This window comes from Anguilla anguilla, chromosome 9 (assembly GCF_013347855.1).
Source record: "Anguilla anguilla isolate fAngAng1 chromosome 9, fAngAng1.pri, whole genome shotgun sequence".
Lineage (NCBI taxonomy): Eukaryota > Metazoa > Chordata > Actinopteri > Anguilliformes > Anguillidae > Anguilla > Anguilla anguilla.
Window position 1 is genome coordinate 53936552 of NC_049209.1, and position 6698 is coordinate 53943249.

Consider the following 6698-nt stretch of genomic DNA (forward strand, 5'->3'; position numbering starts at 1 on the left):
GTGAGTGAATCGGTCAGTTGAAGAGAGTGAGTGAGTGAATCGGTCAGTTAGAGTGAGTTGGTGAGTTAGTAAGTCAGTTGACAATCCCAGAGAAAAAAAAGTTCTGTAATTTTCAAAAAAAACCCAAAAATGATAAATGCCCATTAGTGTGATGCACTGAGGTGTTGGTTATGTTGTGTAAGAAGTTTATATTTTCATGCTTGATGTCCCCAAAACAAAAATGTTTTCAGTGAGTCTGAGTGTGAATACTTCCCTCCACCCCACAGTCAATTAAAACTCCTCCCACAGTTGATTAAATTAAAACTCCACCCCCACAGTCTACCCCCCAAGCTATTAAAACTCCCCCCGCAGTCTACTAAAACTCCACTAACAGTCTATTAAAACTCCACCCCCACAGTCTACCCCCCCAAGCTATTAAAACTCCCCCCGCAGTCTACTAAAACTCCACCTCCCCAGTCTATTAAAATTCCACCGCCACAGTCTAGTAAAACTCCACTCACAGTCAAGTCCTCAAATGTATTTAACCAAATAATTAGTTGAAAGTGCATTAAAGTCCAAAAAATCTGATTTAATACCGTCCTCTTTTCTCTGTGCCCATGCATGTCTGTGTTAACATTTTGTTGAGCGCAGCTCTAACTTATTTTGACGTTTACGCTCATATTGGCATTTGCACGTACATTAACATTAGTGTTAACATTTACACTAACATTAACACACTTATGTTAACAATTACACTTACATTAACATTCATACACATTTATATTAATGCTTACATTTACATTTATACTTACAACTACATTCACATTCAAATTTACACTAATATCAACATTTACACTTACAACATTCACACTTCCAAATAACTGTTCAGAAATTCATTTTTTTTAAAGATATGTCTCCATGTTAGAGGTGATGCAGTATCAAGCACACATTAAAATGCACAAGACGGCCGTATGCCGATGGCATTAAGGCTCAAGACCGTGTGCATCAGCCGCCATTCCGGCTACGCCTGCCGCCATTTTGGATCACCGACACACTCACATACATACATGTGCGCACACATGCCCAAACAGGCATGAATCTGAACACACACATACTCAGGCAAAGCTAAAACCCAATCGCACACCAGTCGCATTCTCACATAAATGCGCTTATACACACACACAAATTCTCGTGCTGCACACAGACTCGAACACACACGTCAGAAAGTCAGCGCACACACACACACACAATGTCCTCACATGGATCAGCACAAACACATGTAATGCAAGGCCACATAATTAAAGTCCTGGCGCAGTACAGCACAACAGCGAGTGAATTATCAGACTATCAGTGTGTGAGGAGTGTGTTTGGAGAAGTTCATTAAAGCTTACCAGTGCACTCAAAAAAAAAAAAAAAATCCCACAGATATGGAAACAAATACTTCTATATTCCTACTATTAATACTACTAGTACTCCTACTACTGCTACTACTACTACTTCAGATGTGTATGATGATGATGATGATGAAGACGATCAAAATAAAGAGGAACTGCTTGATATAAGTGGGCTTGTGTTTTCCGTGTGTTGAGCTGGGCTGGTGCCGGGTTCGAACCCCACTGCCCTGGAATGCCACACCTTCACATATTCGCATTTTGAAGTTGGAGGGGGGAGGGCAGCCCCACCCCCACTAAAGGGATCCCGTTCATCTCTTTGGCTCATTGCCCCTGAAAATGGAGGTGTGTTAAAAAGGACATGTTATGTGTTGATTTTAACGCACCTGTTTTGAGAGTATGCCGTAAAGCGGGGCTGTGATTGGATGAAATGATCGGGCTGCTGAGAACTCTGCTCCAATGAGGGGCTGTAGCGCTGTGGCCTACATCCCGCAGGCTGGACTTGCCAGGTGGTGGCGCTCTCAGCTGAGTCACAGCGCAAGCGCAGCGCGTGGCTGTTCGGAATCACTGCCTGTCTTCCGGGGCTGCGGCGTTCCCTCCGCGAGCGGGTGACGCGGTAAATAAATAATAGCGGCAATAAAGAGGAGAGTGATCATCGCTCGTTCACGCGCCGCTGATCAGCTGCTCCTGCCATCAGCACAACGCAGCGTGCGCCGTGACCCGAATGACCGACGCAGCGTCCTCTGCTGCTCGGGCTGTTCTCTCTCTCTCTCGCTTTTAAAAGGGGGCGATCGTGACCGGCTTCGGCCGATTCCTCCCTCACTGTCTCCCTCCGGCTACCGGAGACGAGACCCGATATCCGACGGTCAGCTCGCTAATCGCTCACTGGATATGGATCAGTTTTCCCACTGCCGTTCATCACTGTGTGTCAGTTCCCATCAATATTCATGAAGGCCTGTCCAAGAGAGCCCGTATAAAATATGAAATTAAATAAATCATTTTATTAGTTTTGTGAATATCACGAGTAAAGAACCGGTCTGTTTGCAGTGAGAGCTTATGTTTGCTCAAAAAGGTATTGGATTTTAGTGTACTTGGGTGGTGTGGGAAAACATGGTTTAACTGTTGAAATATTCGACCTTCGCAGCTCCAGAACGTGCAGCAGATATCAAATGCGTTTGAAAGCACGCGCAGAGCTGCTGTTAACGGTGATGTTATTTATGTCTTATTGTCCTCCATGTTTTTTTTTATCCGTGTGTTTCACCAAGACCTCTGTTCCAGAAACACTCATGTCCCGAAATTCTAGAACACTATGATTTACAGGGGTTCTAGAAGGAGATGGGGGCGGGGTGCTTTTTTATCCCCGGATCAATGCAGAGAGGAGGACGGAAATGGATGTGGGCACTGTACTCCGAAGAGGAAGAGTATATGTGTGTGCGTGCGTGCGTGCGCTTGTGCACACACGCAGTTCCCACAATGTCAGTCCCATCTAGTGGCAACTACAGCAATGACAATATTTTGACAAATCGAAAAGCTTTTAATGCTCTAAAAATGACAAATTTAAAAAACGTGCAGAGGCAGCTTGTTAAAACCTGAATTAGGAAACATTTGCATACCTGTTATATTTGCATAATTATATCTTCAATAATGCCATTGTTAATTATTCATTATGGCGTTATTGCATAGCCTACATTACACATGGTTTGAGATTGAATGAACTGAATGAAGCAATTTTCTGGATTAATGATTGCTTGACGGTTTAATTGCATTGATTTTATTTTATTAACATTAGAGTCAATCGCTGTGCTTATGAATCTGGTGCTTCCATTTATGAAGCACGTCGCATGAAGCACAGTGGGCTTTTCAATAATCTTTTGTTGTTTTTTCTTTCATTGTTATTATTCACTTGTCTGTATAAACAGATACCTTTATCCCAAGGAGTCCTCTCTCTCCCTCCCTCTCTACATATCTCCCTCGCGCCTCTAATCTGGTTTTATCGAGCAGGTTAGGATGGGTTCGCGTCAGTGGTGACAATAGAGGGAGCAGAGCGCGCGGCTGTGCTTCCGTTGCGCAGATTTGTTTGGGAACTACCTTGGAGACGGACTGTAACCCTGGAGACGAGCCTGTCTCCTGCGACCGCACGCAACAGCACCGACCACCGACGCTAGCTGCGGAAGAGTTCGGAGCTCGCGATTCAGATTATACAGCGCTATTCCATTACGTCACTTTGGTAAGTGGAAAATTACAGAATCTTAATTCAGAAATAATTGTTGTACTGTAATTTATTCATAGAACCATTCTCTTGTAATGGATATAGGCCTACTATTATTTTATTTTTTTACGTTGTAATTAATTTCTAATTTCATTTTTATGTCTTGTACCATGTTATAACCTTGCATTTTAGAGCAAGGTTTCACTGGCCATTGATCAAACCACATGTTGCCTGTGTGTTTTTAGCTCTGCTTTAAAATCAGAGTTTTCATGTCTAAGGTCTAATTTTACTGTTCTTTTTGTTCATTTAACTAGAAGTGTGTGTTGGTTTTAATGCACCAGAAGAGAGAGAGACGCAGACAGACAGACAGACAGGCAGGCAGCTGGATAGATAAGCTGTAATAAGCTGATTGTCAGTGTTCAGCACCAGTTTATCAGAACGGCTCGGGGATCTGTCCTGCAGCAATGCCACACACGAGCAGTTCATTTCATGCACAGGTATAATACCCAATATCTGGCTAAGTATATTCCTTAGCTTTCAGTGTATATCCATTGTGTTGTGTTTATATGTTTGCCCATGTTTCTCGGTGTTGCAATGCCTTTTTTTTTGATGATATATTTTATATCTGTGTATTGCAGTATATTCTTTTTCTGCAAAGGGTGACATTGTAGGTTTTCTCTCTCTCATAGTGACATCACAACTGGTTTTTCTCTCCCTCCCACAGTGACATCACAGCTGGGTTCTCGCTCTCCCACAGTGACATCACAGTTGGGAGTTCTCTCTCTCCCACAGTGACATCACAGTGGGGCTTCCTCCCTTGCAGTGACATCATTGCAGGCATGTCGGTGGAGCAGGGGGACTCTGTGCTGTGCTCGGCGGAGGCTCTGCTGGCTGAGGCTGCGCAGCTGAAGGCTCTGTGCCGGGACAGGAACCTGCAGCTGACTGCGCTGGCTGCACAGCTGAGAGAGGAGGGACGGGACCTGCGCGAGCAGTGCCAGGCTGCGCAGCTGGACATGGCAGAGATTCACCGGCAGCTGGAGGAGCTGCTCGACACCAAGGCTGCCATCGAGGCCAAGGAGAGACAGGCCCGCAAACTGAGCAAGCAGCTCTGAAAGAGAGAGAAAGAGAGAGAGGGAGAGGGAGAGAGCTCTAATGCATCCATAATGCAGCCCCAACACTCAAGCTGCTGCAGCAGCTCAGGCCTGCCTCTCAGCCTGTGCAGTGAGTTTTGCGCTGGTGTCTCAGCTCTGTGAAAGCCTCCCCAGAGCACAGCGGAGAGTGATGTGTGAAATGCATCAGGCCTGTCAGACAATAAAAACGTTTCGCAGAAACACAGTGGCTCTCTTCTGTTTGCGCTGTCAGTGTGCTGCAGCTGACTGCCCTCTGGTGGCCAAAGCCGGGATTTGCCAGTTGACACAGATGTCAATCCCCCGTGCGTGTGTATGAGTGTGTGTATATGTATGTGTGTGTGTGTGGGTGTGTGTGTGTGTGTGTGTACTGCACACACAAACCACAGCCAGTAAGCTACACACAAAACAAAGAACGGACATTTAAATCGATGTATAAACATTAATTTTCTGTAGGTAAAAAAGTGACGTGGGGGACGGCATTAGAAGTGATTAGCCCTGCAGCAGCAATTATGCATCTGGCCTCTGTGAATGGCTGAGCTGTAAGTGAGGCACTTAATTAATTATGTGGAGATTTTTATATTGATCAGAGGAGAATCAATACTTCCCCATCCACAGGGGAGGACGCTTCGGTCTGTGCCGTGGTGTCAGTAATCTGACTCACTGTCCTTTATTTACTGCCTTCTGTGCTTTAAGTGAGAAACTTTCTGGCTGTGATATGAGGTGCAGTACCACAAATAAACAGCAGAGGGTGCAGAAGAGAGAGAGAGTGGCAGCTTTCCCTAATGACAGTGTTGCACTCAAAACACAAGACGTTGATGTTTTGTTGAACACGGGCTCAGGTGTGAAATGGCTAATAAGCATCTGTTAGCTGATGTTTGCCTGCCTGCCAGCTCATTAATTAGTTCCCCGCTGCAGTAAACGCAATCTGCTAAATGCGGGTTGCCAGGTATGCAGTTGCATACGGGCGTCTGAATTCAGGCATCCAAAAGCGTGGCATAACACTTGGATCTGGCAACTGCATTGTGGCATGACACTTGGGTCAAAACTGTTATTTATAGCGAACAAAAACAGTGCACAAATGTGTTAAATAAGCACATGAAAAATATTACATTTTTAATGGTCTTTTTTTATTCGTAATATGTCCGCATGTTTTCTGTGATAACCGCTAAACTGGAAAAATAAAAACTAAGATAGACCAAAGTAAATATTCACAAAGGTCAAAAGAATAAAAGACTGAGTTCTGGAGCAGAAATCCACCCAGCCTCCTCGGCACATGATATAATGCTTTTTTTATTCAGCTTTTGGCAACATGCTGAAGTGCTGAGACAGATTATGGACAGCATCACATGACTCTCAAGGACAATACACGGGCCACATGACACCCCCAAGAGAAAAGACAGGGTCATGTGACAAATTAAAGCCAATGAGTGATCTCATTAGCTAGCAGGAGCCCAGCGGAGTCCCATAAGGACAAAGAAAGCTCCTTATAGCTGATAAATCACACAACTGACATTGGCTGACTCACAAACCGAACGTGACAGGGAGGCTCCAGCATCAAGATCTGAGGGGTACAGGAGCTCTTGCAGGGGTGGGGGGGGGGGGGGGGATTTAGTTTGGCTGAGTTCGCTCAGGAGCTGTATTAGCTTATCCCAACAACAGAGAGACAATATCACTGCTGGCTCTCTCCTGTAGTACTGCGTGGTCTGTAGTGTGTAAAATAGACACTGGCTCTCCTGTAGTACTGTGTGGTCTGTAGGGTGTTAAATAGTCACTGGCTCTCCTTTAGTACTGTGTGGCCTGTAGTGTGTAAATTAGTCACTGGCTCTCCTGTAGTACTGTGTGGTCTGTAGGACGCAAAATAGACACTGGCTGGCTCTCCTGTAGTACTGTGTGGTCTGTAGGGTGTAAAATAGACACTGGCTGGCTCTTCTGTAGTACTGTGTGGTCTGTAGGGTGTAAAATAGACACTGGATGGCTCTCCTGTAGTAC

General features: G+C 45.0%; 1 protein-coding gene across 4 annotated transcripts in view; it reads left to right on the top strand.

Annotated features, from left to right (window-relative positions):
- Positions 1-4910, top strand: part of LOC118234817 (transmembrane protein 151B-like) — a 17690-nt gene extending 12780 nt beyond the window's left edge. For 2 of the 4 annotated variants that reach the window (XM_035431605.1, XM_035431602.1), the window contains exons 3-5: positions 1-3597; positions 3894-4076; positions 4304-4910. The exon at positions 1-3597 is cut by the window's left edge and continues 2177 nt beyond it. The gene's annotated coding sequence lies outside the window, so the exon portion shown is untranslated. The remainder of the gene's footprint in view (positions 3598-3893; positions 4077-4303) is intronic. The other 2 variants (XM_035431604.1, XM_035431603.1) reach the window with 2 other exon arrangements.
- The last annotated feature ends 1788 nt before the right edge of the window (positions 4911-6698 follow it).